The 16,079-nt window shown below is 41.9% G+C and overlaps 1 long non-coding RNA gene across 1 annotated transcript; it reads right to left on the bottom strand.

Moving 5' to 3' along the window:
- LOC110398783 lies at positions 8–727 on the bottom strand. Its single transcript, XR_002438611.1, has 3 exons — positions 639–727; positions 471–556; positions 8–328 (listed from the first exon to the last, which is right to left on the bottom strand). It is a non-coding gene; the product is annotated as an uncharacterized LOC110398783 (long non-coding RNA).

Raw genomic sequence — 16,079 nt, 5'->3', positions numbered from 1 at the left:
CCTTTCTCAAGGAGCATGGACACTATGTTGGAGGGCTGAGCTCCAGAATTTTTTGTCATCTGTTGGCATTTGTGCAGGAATGTCCATCTACAAGGTACATAGAAAGGATGATGGGACCGGCCACCTGCCCTGCTTCCCCTTGCTGCCCTCCCTGTCATGGCCCTGCTCACCAGGTGGCCCATGGGTCAGCCATTTCCATAGCTATTTGTTGAATGGGCTGCTGCAATCAGTATGTGTGGCTCCTGCACCTGCGGTGCGACCTGGTCTCAGCAAACCTGGATGAAATTTTGTGGTATTGTCAGGGGGATCTTGGGGAGCTTCCCGGGTCCTGGAGGACAGAGAAAAGGGTATCATTTGCTGCTGACTTCCCTGTTCTGTATATCAGGGTGCACAGTTGGAGAGCTGAGGACAGGTATGTTTCCTGCTCGGGTTCCATCACTGTCTGAATGTCCAGTGTTGGGCTGACATACTTTTCTGAAGCAGCATGGACACTATGTTGGAGGGCTGAGCTGCATAATTTTTGGTCATCTGTTGATATTTGTGCAGGAATTTCCATCTAGAAGGTAGATGGAATGAAGTTAGGACTGTCCACCTGCCCTGCTTCCCCTTGCTGCCCTTCTTGTAAGGGCCCTGCTCACCGGGTTTCTTGTCTCCCCGGCATTTCCTTGGCCATGTGGGGCCTTGTATGTCCCTAAACCTGTGTGGAATGGGGAAACTCAATCAGCAGGTTGGGTGCCGGCACCTGCAGTGGGGACACGTCTCAGGAATCCGGGGAAAAACCTTGAGACAGGGGTATGGTGATTATAGAACGCTTCTTGTGTCACGTAGGATCAAGGTGGGAAATAATTCAGGACCGACTTATCTGTCTTGTAGAGAGTTGCCCTCCTGTTGGGAGATGAATCTGCATGAGGACAGGATTGGCTTTTCATCCTGCCGCTCCTCTGTCCCTGTGTCTGGCTGTAAGGCAGAAGAGGAGCAACAAGGGAGGAGCAACTTGCCGTCCATCCTCATGGGCTGCTCCTGACTGCCACAGCCATCGCTCAGATGCTGGGCGGGGATCTCTGGCTGGTACTGCCCTTGTCTTCAACATTCCACGTTGCTGTGATACCAAGCCTGTGATGGAACAGAGCCGTCACTGGTGTTCTACTCTTCTGACATGGCTGTGACAACTGCAGTGTTGTTCCTGGAGCTGATGGCTGCCCCTTTTAATGTGGCCTCGACATAGCAGGGCTGGTGCTGCCTAGGATGGGGCTGTTGCCTTCCACCATCCATATAATAAAGTAATGAGTTGTTTATGCATTATTGCCTGATAGTACTTCAGCCATGTCAGCACGATCATTACAGCCATTCCCTTTCTCCCATCTCCACCTAAATCCAGACAGGAGGTGATGAGAGGGAGGAGGACCAGGGCCCTGCAGCACAGCATGGGAGGAGTGCTCCTTCCCAGAGTCATTGCACATGTGGCTGAGTGCTTGCTGAATGCCTTTTGTTCCCATGGCTGAAAAGAGCACTTCTGATCTCCTCCTGCCCAGGAGGCCCTGGAAATGCACTGCATATTGCCAGGAACTCCTCTAACCCCTTCCCGTGGTTTGCAGGTTTCCCACACTGGCGTGACAAGGCCGTGCCCTGTGAGAGTTGGTTCGGTGCTGCCCAGCTGCCAATGCCCTGCCTATGCATCCCCCAGCGTACCAAGGTGGAGCATCTTTCTGTCCCCGTGCTAGGCCACTGCAGCCCCTGCCCAACCTGTGGCACCGGCCGCTGCAGGGCTCCCTGTTCTACAGCTTTACAGTCTCTGTCCCTTTCCAGAAGTGCAAAGAATAATTCTTTCTCAGTTGTTCTGTATTTTCCACCCACTGTGCTGCCTCTGTGATCCTTCATTTCTAATGTAGGATCTTAGTTCGTCACTACATATATCTCCATACCCTGGGGTACTGTGTAACCCCCTTCCACAAGGACCTATTGTGTGTTTTTCTTTTTTATTTGAGTGTCAATTTTAGTTTCTGTGCCTTTTAAGAGTTTTCAAGAGGGAAGGGTTGTGATAATCCCAGAGCAAACACCTGCTCCCGTCCTGCAGCTTGCAATATTATTTTCTTGCAAAGGCTTTTAGGTGAATTTCTAAGAATGAAAATGGGGAGGGGAGTAGTCTAGAAAGTGGTCACACAGGAGGGGAGAAGTTCTTCGAAACTGTCTTTCATCATGGAAAACTCTGCCATTAAAGCATGGAGAATAAAGTTTAAAGAGGGTAGATTTAGTTTGGATAAAAGGAAAAAGTCTTTTACAGTGAGGGTGGTAAGGTACTGGAACAGGTTGCCCAGAGACATGGTGGATGCCCCATCCCTGGAGACTTTCCAGGCGAGGCTGTATCAGGCCCTGGGCAACTGGATCTAGCTGTGCATGTCCCTGTTCATTGCAGGGGAGTTGGACTAGATGACCTTTAAGGGTCCCTTCCAACTCTAAGGATTCTGTGGTTCTATTACAGTTTGAAATCTTACCATTATGTAGATATGGGAGCTCAGGAAAAGGTCATCAAAGGATGCTCTCTGAAATGGACTTCCAACTGACTTGTGGTTCATGGGACATTAATTAGCTATTTTTGGTATTAGCTGGCCATCACCATAACATTGGCTGGCATCTGATTAAAAAAAAAAATGATCACAGACTTTTAGCTTCAAAAGCAATACCTGTTTAACTCTATTGTAACATAGAAACTCAGGCTGTTCTGCAACTGAGTCTTTATGTGAGCCCTAAGAGGTATAGTATAACTTTGCAGTGCACTTGGACTGCAGAACCTGCATGTGTGTACATAAGATCAAATAGTTCAGGAAAGCACTATGAAGATACTTGATTAAGTTTACATCTTTCAAATATTACAAGAATGCTTCCGTTGATTTTCAATAGCAGTCTTTTCAAGAGGAAAATATAGTCAAGATTTTAGGAGGTAAGCTCTGGAACTTAGTAGAGCAAGGAGGCTGAACTAGCCTTTTGATATGTGAATATGTTTCTGTTTTGTATTTCCTGCCTCTTCCTGGGCTAAACAACTTTCTAGATCGTATGTTCCCTTTCTTGAGTGGTCAGCAACAAGGATGAGAAGATTAGGAGCTTAGAAAATAAAGAGCTGGCATCAGAAGTATAGGACTGTATAGCACAATTTCTTCTTTCTCAAGGGTACTACTACTTCTACTGTCTAGAACTGGTTTTCAGATGATTCCTTGTGGAATCATAGAAACGTTTTGTAACTGTGACAGATCTTCTTTTCTTACCTGTGCTCTGAAACGTATGGAAACCAATGGGAGAATTACTATTGCCTAAAATGAGTTTGGAATTTCCCCTTATCAGTTGAGAGTGGGAAACAAAGGCAGTCTGCATCTGATACTCAGGAATGGGGAAGATACACCTGTAATGTTGGTCTTGTTTAATTGTTTTCATATTCTTTTCATATGCTCATTCTTTATTTTCACGTAATTCATCATATCTCTGTAAAGACAGCTGCACTCATGCAAATAGTGGCAGGGAAATTGGAGAAATTTGTCCCCCAAAGCAGTAAATATGGATTAGGGAAGAGCAGAATCAGAGACGGCTGGAAGTGCTGTTTATGCTAAAAAGACCATTTGCAGCTGTAATTTGTGTTTCTTATTGTTAGGTGGCAGGGAGCCCCATGGCTCACTGGCGCTGGCTCAAATAAAAGCAGTGCTGTACAGAAGGCAGATCATCCCCCTGCTGAATTTAGAGCATACTATCTGCTGTATACAGTCTGCATGGAAATGCCACAAACCTCCAGTCACTGCATCTGATGGGCGACTTCAATATTTATCTGAACCATTTTCACTACTCAGAGGGTGAGTTCAGACTTTGCCCTGCCACTACTTAAAACAGACTCACTATATTCAACAAGGTGAATCTCACTTTCACCCTCTTTGTTAGTACACACTGTATTAAATCCACAATGAGGAGATTTCCTGTTCGAATGGTAAAACTTGGGCTGTGAGTGCTGCCCTGCCAATTATTGTGGTACCTGGGGATCAACAAAGCCTGAGAAACCACATTATGTTTTTATTTCCTAAATTACATTCATTGTAGCAGGGAGGATGAGGTGGAGATTACTAAAATAATTTCATCCAATTTTTTTTGGCAGGATTGACCTGTGGTGGACTCCACTGCGTTTACTGCCAATTTGGGATGATGCGTTGCTGTAAAGTGCTACCAGTAAATGGGAAGTTTGGGCTAGCAGGAAAAGAACAGGTGAGTCCGGCTTCCTTTATGTGCTCTAAGGACAAAGAGGGGCGGTTCCATACTGAGCATACTTCGAGGAGAATCAGCCTCCCAGAACTCTTGTTGTGAAAAAGCACTGCCAAGTAAAGTATCATTTGAAACAGCTGGACAAGGCAGGAGGCAGACTATGCCAGACAGTCAGCAGGTGCAGAGGACAGCAGGAGGGCAGCAGAATTTATTATAAAGCCTGCCATTAATGATCATTTTTACTAGTAATTTTATTAGAGGAAAAGTTTTTTATTATTATTGTTTTTTCATTAGAAAGAATAGTGCTTGTGTGTGAGGCACGTTTATATATTGTACTTTAGGAGTAGATTTGCTCACAGAGTCTGAAAGAGCATATTGTGCACTACAGAGCATGTTTAAGGCTTTAAGTTGCATTTTGCTCCCATCTCAGCATGGCATTTCTCTGTTGGAAAAGCTGAGTAACCAATGTGATTTGCATACACAGTAAATGCTTTGACTTTTATCGATCAAGGGCTGGGTTTTGGAAAGGGAAGAAGAGAGTTGTGTGTGGGTTTTTTTTTTTTTTTTTTGCTTAAATACTGCTTTAGGTGTCAGTTTGGCAGGGTGGAACCTGCTAAGTTAAGAGGAAGGTGACATTCTCTATGTGAAAGTCTTCTGAAGGATTTTATTCCTACAGGATTAAAAGAGAGAAGAGTTTCCTTCCTCCTTTAACACGTGTGCATATGAGCAGACAAATGCTTTGCTCTCTGCTAGAATTTACCAGATTTTCAACAAATTTCCTTTGCTAGAATTTTTCAAATGGCTGCTTTGATATGACTGTTCTGAACAAAAGTCTCTGTTGTAGAGGACTGCACCAGCTGGATGGTTAAGTGCAATTCCTTTGCTGCAGCACACTCTTTTTTATGTTGCATTAGAGAAGTCAAAAATTAAATTAATACACTGGCCAAGACAAAATAATTCTTACATCTATTGTCCCTTATGATTATTAATAAGTATATTATAGGACTCATTTCATCCCTCCAGGAGATGCTTAATCCTGCAAGTTGGATCAAGACAGTAATTTGCTTTTAATCAGATGAGCTGTAGCTTTATGTATGAGAAAACACTCCTTAAGCTTTCTGCATTCTGATGCGGAGCCTGGGAGTCAGATAACCACTGTAATTTGAGGACTTATTCAGTGTCGGGAAAAGTGAATGAATTCTCTATTTCAGGGTTTTAGAATGACTCCTGTGGTTTCCTTTGCCTGTCCTTTTAGCAAGTGTTTCACTTAGATGCTCAGAAACAATTCGAGTGAGGGGAGCAGTATGAGGGTGAGTCTTAATGGGTCACAAGCCAGCTGCTATTCCAATTACTGGGTTGTTTTATGTTACAGACAGCTTAGCAATGCACTGCAGGTGCAGTTTAGGTGTGTAAAAGGCCATTGAACATGCAGCATCTGATGCATGACCATCCTAGACACACCTGTTCCCGTGTATTCTTAAGGCCAGATCCAGAGCTGCAGTCAGTTGGTGTCTCAGTTGCCTTCCCGTGCCAGGACTACACCAGTGGAGGATAACTCAAGGGCATCAGAGTGGGTAGGTGACGTTCAAAACAAGGGAGGCTTCAACTTCAAGCACGTGACTCCGCTATTGATTTACCTGAGCTCAGACTTTTTCCAGAATTTGTCTATGCACCTCAGCAACTGAGTCCAGTAAAAGCCAAGATGAACTGAATTTCGGTGTGTGTTCTTCCCCTCCAAAGATTGAGACACCTCGGTATAATTTTGTACTAGATGCAATAGAAGCAAACCGGTATAGGTTCTGTTCTCTAATATCTTGGTGTAAAGTAAGCATAGCTTGAACTCTGTCACTTGGTACTTAAATCAGTACGAGAGCTGGATCCGGCCCTTTAGGCTTGATTTGAAATGTGTGGGTGCTATTAAAATTTTACTTGAAAAAGATGAACTACAATCTGTCATTTAATCTGAAGAGTCCCTGCAACACTGAGATTCAGATAAGAACCAATTAATGATAATGGTATTAATGAACATTTCCAAATGCACATTTTTTCAGCTATAACAAGATAGTTATCTATGATATACTGAATATCAAATCAGCTACCAAACTGTGGAAGAGAGACTAGTAGATCAGAAAAACAACTAAATGTATTTAGCCTTAATATGAATCATGTATCAGCTGGCCCAATACATTTTAAATAAACACTATCTGTAGAATTAGGTTAAATACCAATCCAGGATTTTGAAAATCACTTCAGAATCACTAAACAGTCCTATTTGTTGACTTCTGTAGAGGATATACCTAAGAGTAGACTGAAGTATAACCTCACCTTTACCTCGTCTGCCACCAGCTAATGCTGAGCATGCTTTCAAGAGAGAGGTTTTTATCAAGATACACGCACTGTATTGTAAATGTCCCAGCAATATAAGAGAAATTACACTGAATTGCTAAAGAAAAGATAGTATGTTTTATTATTTTGCTCATAGCCCAATTTTGTGGAAAATAATACTCTATTTCCTGTCAAGTTATTTTTAATGAGGTTAGTATAATTCTTTCTCTACATACAGTTATTTGTTCCTAACCCTGGCCAGTGGATAAAAGAAAATTACATATTTGAATTTTACCAGGCACATTTTATTTTCTAGTTTCTTAAGGGCATGTTTACGTTAATCACAATACCAGTCAACCAAAGAACCTGACTGGCATGGCAGGGCAGCTAACTACAGGCTCATCGTCTCTGTCATGTGGTTAGGACCACCCATCCATGTAAGCTAGGTCTGGACACGGCATGCTACTCAGCAAAGATTGGTGACTATAATGACTGTTCTGCCAGCAAGAGGGGAGAATCATCTCCACATATAACCTTGGAAAGGGCAGGACTGAAAGTAAACAGTCAAATTAGGGCTCTTTAGCTCCAAAAAGGTACAGACTATTGCAAAGAAAATAAAGGGAGTGTTATGAAGAGCACGTTTCACATACCTTACATGGCAGTCATATATCCCTGCCTCTCTGCTGAGGTGTCTCTTATTCATCATTGGATGTCTCAGCAGTGCCCAAGAAACACGCTCTCATGCTGATGGATTGAGGCCAGGGAAAGCTTTCTGCAGCACCGGTGATAGTGATAACCACAGTGCAGGCTGAGGGGATTTGTACCTGCCTTTCTCACTTCACAGTCAACTCCCAGCAACTCAGTGCTCAGAAACCTTTAAACTTTCTCTCCTATCAAATAACTTTTCCCTCTCACAAGTAGCAGTGCTCCTTACCGCTTTCTGTGGCCAGTAGATATTTATGTCTTGCTTCTCTCTTAGCTTCTGAATCCTTCTGACATCTCAAAGTATTTAGTTCTGCTCCACCCCCTATCTAAGCCAAATCATGGGATACCGCTAGCCAGATATAATTTAAATTTATAGAAAAACAGAACTTGGAAACCTGCAAATAATTCAAAAAAAAAAAAAACCCACAACAAAAACAACAAAAACTGTTTCTTAACACAAGGAAGCTGTCACAGAGCAATGCAAAATGTGATGGCTGACTGGGTGATCAGCAAAATACAATTAATGGAAATCAGATGTTAAGCAATGGGCAATGCTGAGAGGAAATTCATACTCTGTTGATTCCCAAGAAAAGTGATGCTAAATATACGAGCCTGAAATATGGTGAGCAGTCCACTGCTGGTATCCGAACTGACTTCTCTACACCTTGGTTTTACAAACCTAAATTGGAGACAGTAGCTCTTTTCTACATAATAGAATCATGGACTCATAGAATGGTTTGTGTTGGAAGGGATCTTAAAGATCATCTTGTTCCAACCCTCTGCCATGAGCAGGGATGCACATGGAGTGCACTAATGTCAGATAGTGCTGAAATCAGTGCATCAAGCTCCACAGCTGATGTACTTCACACAAAATGTATGAATCTGGCTGTTCTGGATAATTTTCCCATCTGCTGGCCCAGAAATTTTTGCAATCTTGGATTGAAACCTTCCAAATTAAGATGCATTTGTTTTCAGTGACATTCACTGACATGGATATCTTCAGAACAATTCAATTTCCCGTATTATTTCCTAAGGAAGTAGAACAAAAGAATTGCCTCTCTTAGCTGTTAATTAGCATTCATAGAATCACAGAATCGTTTGAGTTGGAAGGGACCTTCAAAGGCCATCTGGTCCAAATCCCCTGAAATGAACAGGGACATCTACAGCTAGATCAGGGTGCTCAGAGCCTGGTACAGCCAGCCTGCCTTTGGACGTCTACAGGGATGGAGCATCCACCACCTCTCTGGACAACCTGTGCCAGTGCTTCACCACTCTTATTGTAAAAAATTTCTTCCTTATATCCAATCTAAATCTCCCCTATTTTAGTTTGAAATCATCTCCCCTTGTCGTATCACAACAGACCCTGCTAAAGAGTCTGTCCCCTTCTTTCTTACAGCCCCCCTTTAGATATTGAAAGGTCACTATCAAGCCTCCTCAGAGCCTTTTCTTCTCCTGGCTGAGCAGCCCTAGTTCTCAGTCTGTCCTCACAGGGGACAGTCCCTTGGAGCACTTTTGTGGCCCTCCTCTGACATGTTCCAATAGGTCTGCGTCTCTCCTGTACTGAGAACTCCACATATGGACACAGTACTCCAAGTGAGGTCTCATCAGCGCAGAGTAGAGGGGCAGCATCGCCTCCCTTCAGCCTGCTGGCCACGCTTCTTTCGATGCAGCCCAGGATATGGTTGGCTTTCTGGGCTGTGAGGGTACATTGCAGGCTCGTGTCCAGCCTGCTGTCCACAAGTACTCCCAAGTCCTTTTCAGCAGGACTGTGCTCAATCCTTATATCCCCCAGCTTGTACTGATAGTGGGGGTTGCCATGATCCCAGTGCAAGACTTTGCACTTGGATTTGCTGAACTTCATGAGGTTCACATGAGCCCACTGCTTGAGCCTGTCTAGGACTCTCTGGCTGGCATCCCATCTCTGGAGCATGTCAACTGCACCACTCAGCTCAGTGTCATCTGCAAGCTTGCTGAGGGTGCACTTGATCCCACTGTTGATGTCAGTGATGAAGATACTAAAGAGCACTGCTCCCAGTACTGACCCCTGATGGACACCGCTTGTCACTGATCTCCATGTGGACATTAAGCCATTGACCACCACTCTCTGGTTATGATCTTTCAACCAGTTCCTCATCCACTGAACAGTCTATCATCAAATCCATATCTTTCCAATTTGGAGAGAAGGATACTATGGGGCACCATGTTAAAGGCCTTACTACAGTCCAGACAGATGACATCAGTGGCATTAAAATAGTTCTGCATGCTCTACTGCGTGGGAACAGAAGAAATCCTCCCAAATGTTTTGAAAAGCTAGTAGAGAAACATGGAATGTGGGACCATGGTTTTAGAGAGGAACTCAGTGACTCACTCTAAGGCAAGCCTTATTCCCCATTTTTCCCCTTTCCTTTACCCATTTCCTTCTATGCAGTAAAGTGAACTAACTGAAAATCTCGTAGCAACGTGTACATAAAATGGAACAACTCTGGACTAGCAATAGAAAGAGACCTACTATACCACTTTTCATATTCAGAGAAGCGTTGTAAGGAAAAAGCATTTAGTCCTTTGGTACTGTAGTAGGTAGAATAGAACAGTCAGTAGGGAGATTCACTTAACGTAAGTAGTAATCATAAAGGACTTACCAACTGGTTTCATTTCAGAAAAGCAGCAGAACAAATTGAGATTTAACAGATAAGAGCTAACAGAATAATACTCAATTCTGTCTTTCCTACCTTTTCCACACTAAATCCACAATTGACTGTTTTCCATCACAGGCTCAGCAGGTACAATTCAGAGAAATTCCAGTGACTTGTATGAAAAAAAATATAAAATACAATAGCTGAGAATTTCATTGGTCCTTCCATATAGATTCTGTATGGTTTATATGGCCTACATGGAGGAGGCTTGATAGATAAATAAATAGATCAATATCAGTTATCTGTTATATTAATTTTGAAATAAATAAGTTGATATAAAGATAATTTATGACATTAATTTAGCTTTTTCAGTTCCTTTTGATTAAGCTCTACTTGGGTCTAGTGGAGGCAGTTGTGAAAGCTCTGTAGGAGATGCAGTCCACAGGAACAAAAGGAAAAATGTTTTTAGACATTCCTTTATGTGACTGAAGGGAAAAACTTGATACTCAGTCTTATGTTACGGCTTGACATAGCCCCATCTCTCTGGAAGAAATCCCTACTTCCGCTTTGTGAAGTGTACAGGAAAAAAAAGGAAGGAAAATGAGGTTTAGGGCGGCTTCTAAGGAATAATGAATATTTTCAGAAATAAAGAAGGCATTTATATCGAAGGGACTTGGACAGACTGAAGCAAGCTTGTGCTCGGGATAACAGTTCAAGAATTGTCTCTGAGAACACAGATTTTTAATTTAAGTCTGGTGGAGACAGACTGAGTTCTCTCTCATGGAGTGTATGTAGAAACCTAAAGCATAGGAGAGAAAGGACTGTTCTGCAGGAGAAAGGAGGATTTTAAGGGAAAGGTTTGAAGGCATGCATATGACTGGGACTGCCACTTGGAGGGTTTCCTAAAGGATGGATTTTTGTTGCCCAAAATCAGAGGATTCCATTTGTCATGTGAATGGCTTTGTCACTGATAAAGATCCACTTCACATTCCTGGTCAGTGTGCCTCATTTGCATAGGAAGTGAAACAGGTGGAGAATACAAGCCATCACTCTGAACAGCTGCAAGACTGACCTGTTAGGAATCACTTTTGATAAAAGTTCTCTATATGAATTCTTCTGGACGTTTAAATCTATATTCACTCATGGTCACTGAATTCATATTTTCTTCACAAATTACTTGCAAAGACTGAGTGTCGGAGGTTTTATCACATAGTCACAGAATTAGAGGGGGTTTGGAAGGGACCTCTGGAGATCATTTAGTCCAAATCCCTTGCTAAAACACATTCCCTACAACAGGTCATACAGGAAAGCATTCAGGTGGGTTTTGAGTATCTCCAGAGAAGGCAATCCCACCATCCCTCTGGGCAGCTTGTTCCAGGGCTCTGTCACCCTCACAGTAAAGTTTATAGTGATAAAAGTTTTATTTTTCTGACCTTATGCATTCTCTCTTGATTATAATTTACCAATCCATTTCCTTTCTCTTCTAGTAGAAAAATGTTCTCCCTAAAATATTTGTGGCAGACAACAGTGCTACTTTTTAGGCCGTAGATGAGCTTTCCATTCTGTATTGATACAAAGTCAGTAGGGGTCAGTGCCTTAAAACAAGGAACCCCTTGAAATGTGCCTCCAATAGCAAAATACCATCCCATTGTTGTCAGCTAAAATGCCATAATTGCTCTGGTTGCAATTTTAAGACTGTTTTCCTTGGATGGAGATAATTAAAATTCACTTGTTGTTATGAACACTGCTATGCTTTAGTGAGTTTCCTCTGAGCAAAGTACCTGGGAACAAATAAAGAACACCTGAAGGGGAAGATGGTTAATGAAGGGTTTCTGGTACTGAAGGATGCTTCTCACATGTAGGAACAATGTCTTGTAATCAGTGTCACTGGAGGTGGAGACAAAGCAAAGCAAAGGTATGGTTCAGTGGAGCAACTGGTACTAACTCTACGCTTTTATGCTTTATCTACCTTGGGTAATGAAATCTGTCTAAACTTTTAGGCCGTGGGCACCTGATTTGGAAAACAAATGTAGCCTTTTTGGGGCAAGCAGCTGGTAGGTAAAGAGACAAATTTCAGTGGGACATCCTTGAACTAAACTGAATCAAATGGCATGCTACCGTGCCAACGATCTTTCATAAAATGCAAATAGGGATGTCTAACAGAGAGAAAATCCACATCATTCATTTTAGACTTTAATTAGGTTTTATTTTAATTAAAAAAAAGATAGATTCTGATATTAAAACCTTCAAAGCTTTTTCGGAGAACTCAAAATGTTTTGTGTAGTAGTAAATCAACCTGCAACATGTTGACTGTACAGTGTGCAAATCTTAGAACTAAAGTGGTTGAAGTAAGGTCTATTATGAAACTTAAACAGAGAGCAAATGGAATACAGTCCTTTAATGAAAGAAAATATTAAGTGAGTCATACTGTGATTCAGTCTTTATCTCAGGAAGATGATTCCTTTTGAGCACAGCCTTTTAGGATAGTAGCAAAATGAATTATCAAGGACAATATGCGATTAAAGATACTTTACTCCACATTTAGGTGCTAGGGTATATGGTATAGGATTATCGGTAAAGATGAATTACAAAGAAAAGGGAGCAAATATGAAGTTAATAATAAATCTCTCAGCTGAGGCTTCAGAACTTTCATTATTATTTTCCTCTCTGTGCAGCCAGATGGAGATAGTGCATTCGGGCAGGACTTTAGAAGAAAAACATAATTTTGGGTTAAGGAGTATGTGGTATAAGCTCCAAAATGATTTTCATACCTGTGCAGCATCCTGCCTTACTCCCTAGGCACTCTAGTCCTGTGAAGCGGGCTGTATTTAAACACAATTTATTTGGACAGTCACACTTTCTTTGAAGGACAGTTCTTACCTGTGGATCTGTTTGCCACATTTACTGTTTGAGAAGAGGTGGCTGGGCCCCAGACATGAGAAGAATGACAAATAGGAAAAAAAATTATTGTCCTTGATATTTTTTTAAATATTAAATCAGATTACTTGTCAAGGATTTGTGTGCTTTGATTACCATCACCAGCCTCATTTGGGAGCCTTACCCGCACCCATGGAAGCCTGTGTTCCAGGAAGCCCCATTTAAGCACAGCCCTAGGCTTTTAGTGTTTTCCTTGCTGTTTCTGAATTGTTGTTTCGATTTCCTTGTTTGATCTCAGTCCTGGCTTGTTATCTTGCCTTTGCCTGATGACTGCTGGAGTTCTGATGGGGCCAGCTGTTACTGCCATGCTCTGCTTGCCCAGCGTGGGGTTGCTGGGGCTCTGTCCTGCTGGGAAGGGCAGAGTCCTGCTGCTGCCATGGTCGCCCACATCTCCTGGCTCCTTTTCCCTCCTGGAATAGTCCTGCTGTTGCTACCTCTTGACATTACAAAAAGTCATACGGTCTGTGTTTTTTGCATGTGCATGTGCTATTCTTGTACATTTTGAGTTGTTTTTACAGCTTTGTGGGAATTTAACATATCTTGTAGATGTCCTTGAAGTTTCTGAAAATTAACTAATACACATCAGGGTTTTTTTTTTTTTTTCTCCTCCTCAGAATGGTGCAAAACTATACTCAGACTGGAGGGCTTACCAGTGCGTTCGCCAGACAGTATGGGGTTTATTTCCTTCTCATAAGAGCTGCTAACTGCACTACAATGGTGGACACGAATGTGAACTTCAGAATTCTAGAAGGCTGTTCTAAAAGCTACTGGGAAAACTGTGAAAATGCTCTAAAAGTACAGCTGGTCATCTAGAGTACCAATGAGAGATCTACAAAGTGCTTTCCCACCAGAGGAAGATCCTGTACTCAGCAGTCCCACTATGGACCTGACTGTGGCTGAAGGGGGTGCAGCCTATCTACTTACAGATCAATTCCAAATGGTAAGCATGGGAATGGAAATGGGGGTGGAAATGGAAGCAAAATCCTTCTGAACCTTAAGAAAAGCAGAGTCATTTTCTGTAGATCTGAACTACTCTTAAGCTCTGGTTTTCACCTTATATAGATTGTCATGTTTGCATCTCTGTTCCTAGAGCTGGAAATACCTCAGTGGCTTTTGGGTTTACAAATTGAAGTTGGATTTATTTTGATCAATACTGTGTGTTTCTAGGGGACTTCTGTTTGCAGAGGGTTTTACCAGAACCTTAACTGGAAAAAGCATTTTGCTCTCCAGAGAATTTGCACATGGTGCTTCTGGGAAATGTTTGAATGTTTTTTTTTTTGTTAGTTTTTTTTTTTTTTTTTTGAGTTAGATCAGAAAGTCTTGTTTTGGATTGTTTTATGGCTGATCTTCTGTCCTCTTGAACTGATGCAAATTCTCGCAGGAGGCATCTTTTTATTGCCTCATGCTTTTAAACCAGGGACTTCTGGTCAGATCGTGTCTCCAATCTCTATTAGAAGATGGTGTGTAAAGAACTTAGTGTTTCTGATAGATGATTCACAGTGAAACTTAGCGATTTGGTTGTGAGCTCATCAAAATAAATAAGAAAATATGAATTTGCATTGGATCTTCAACCAGGTTGTGAGATAGCAGATACAGTATGTTTAGAACGTGAGGAGTGTCAGTATGTTCACTTCATGCCTAACTTTCAGTTTAATGTCTGAACCATAACTAATATTTACACACTGGTATTATTTGATTTTGCAGTTAGTTTTAGAAGTGCATGTACTCGGTCATACATCTTCCTTAAATAACTGAAACTTGCTTTAAATCCATTGTGGGATTTTTTGTTGTTGTTTTTTTTTTTTTGTTTTTAATGGTGGGCTTGTAAGGCTTTTTAAGACTGAGCTTAAAGAAAGAACAGTGCATTAGAAAAAGCGTACAGTGGCTGCAGGCTGTACAGAAAACTAGTGTGTTTTGATCTGAGAAAAGGAGATATTGTTTATCTTGATTTCAGCAAGTTTTTTTGACACTGTGTTCTTTAATATCCTCATAGACGACTGATAAAGCTTAGGCTAGCCAAATGGACAGCGAGGTTGCACTGTCGGGCTCAGGGGTGTGATTGGTGTCACAAAGCCCAGCTAAAGACCAGTCATTGGTGGTGTAACACCATGGTTGGGGTTGATGCAGGCACCCACACTGTTTAACATCTTCATAAATGACCTGTGCAGTGGGACAGAATGCACCCTCAACAAATGTGCAGATGATACACAACTACAGAGAGACTGTCCCACTGGTTGTACTGCTGTGGACAGGAATCTCATGAAGTTTAATAAATGGAAGTGCGAATTCTGCCTGTCGGGAGCAACAACCACCTGCACACAGACAGACTGGGCACTGACTGGCTGGAAAGCAGTTTTGCAGAAAAATACCTGGGAGTCCTGGTGAGCACCAGACAGGCCACGGACCTGCACTATATCCTTGTGGGAAGCAAGGCAACAGCCTCTGGGTTACATTAGGATAAGTGTTGCCAGTAGGCCAAGAGAGGTGATCCTTCCCCTCTACTCAGCCCTGATGAGACAGATCTGGAGTGCTGTGCCAGGTGCTGGGCAAGTGCTTTCTCTTCTCTCTTCTTCTTCTCTCTTCTCTGTTCTTTTCCTCCCAGCTACTTTGATTGGGTTATATTCTAAGCTTGTGTGATGTCACCTTTATTCATTTAGCTTTAGAATACATAATATAGTTAACAAAAATATTGCAATACTATGTTCCACACAAGTTTCTTTCAAAGAACATTCTTTTCCTGTAGCATATTAGAATCTGTCTAACCTGTTGTAAGTCCTAATATCATGGACAATTTTGCCTCCCTGGTGGCTACTCCCATCTCCTATTTCTTGTAATTCTTGTAATCATTAAAAAGTTCTGAACTGTAGCAGGAGGTTCAATACAATTCATCTTCATAACAAGATGAATAAACACTGCAGCAAATGAGGTCTGTTGTGAGACTTCATTGTGGCCGACCTTAGTTTATGAACTGATTCTGTGCTTGCACTGTCTGCTGAGTTCAAAGGAAGGCTTTATAACTTGAATGTAGCCCGAAATAAAAACAAGTTAATAGCAGAGTGGATCTCTAAGTGAGAAAACACAAACTTGAACTTTAAAAAATAAATAAATCAGTACTGTTACTTTGCATCAAAGTGACAAAAGCTTGTTGGCCGTCTAGAGATTTTTACAACTGCTTCTTTTGTGCTAAATTGTGACTAAGGAGTTTTTGTGCAAGAGGTGTCCATTTAGCATCATGTAGGCTTT

This window comes from Numida meleagris, chromosome 4 (assembly GCF_002078875.1).
Source record: "Numida meleagris isolate 19003 breed g44 Domestic line chromosome 4, NumMel1.0, whole genome shotgun sequence".
Taxonomy (NCBI): domain Eukaryota; kingdom Metazoa; phylum Chordata; class Aves; order Galliformes; family Numididae; genus Numida; species Numida meleagris.
Note: the sequence above shows the minus strand (reverse complement) of the source record. Positions and strands in the feature narration are given on the sequence as shown.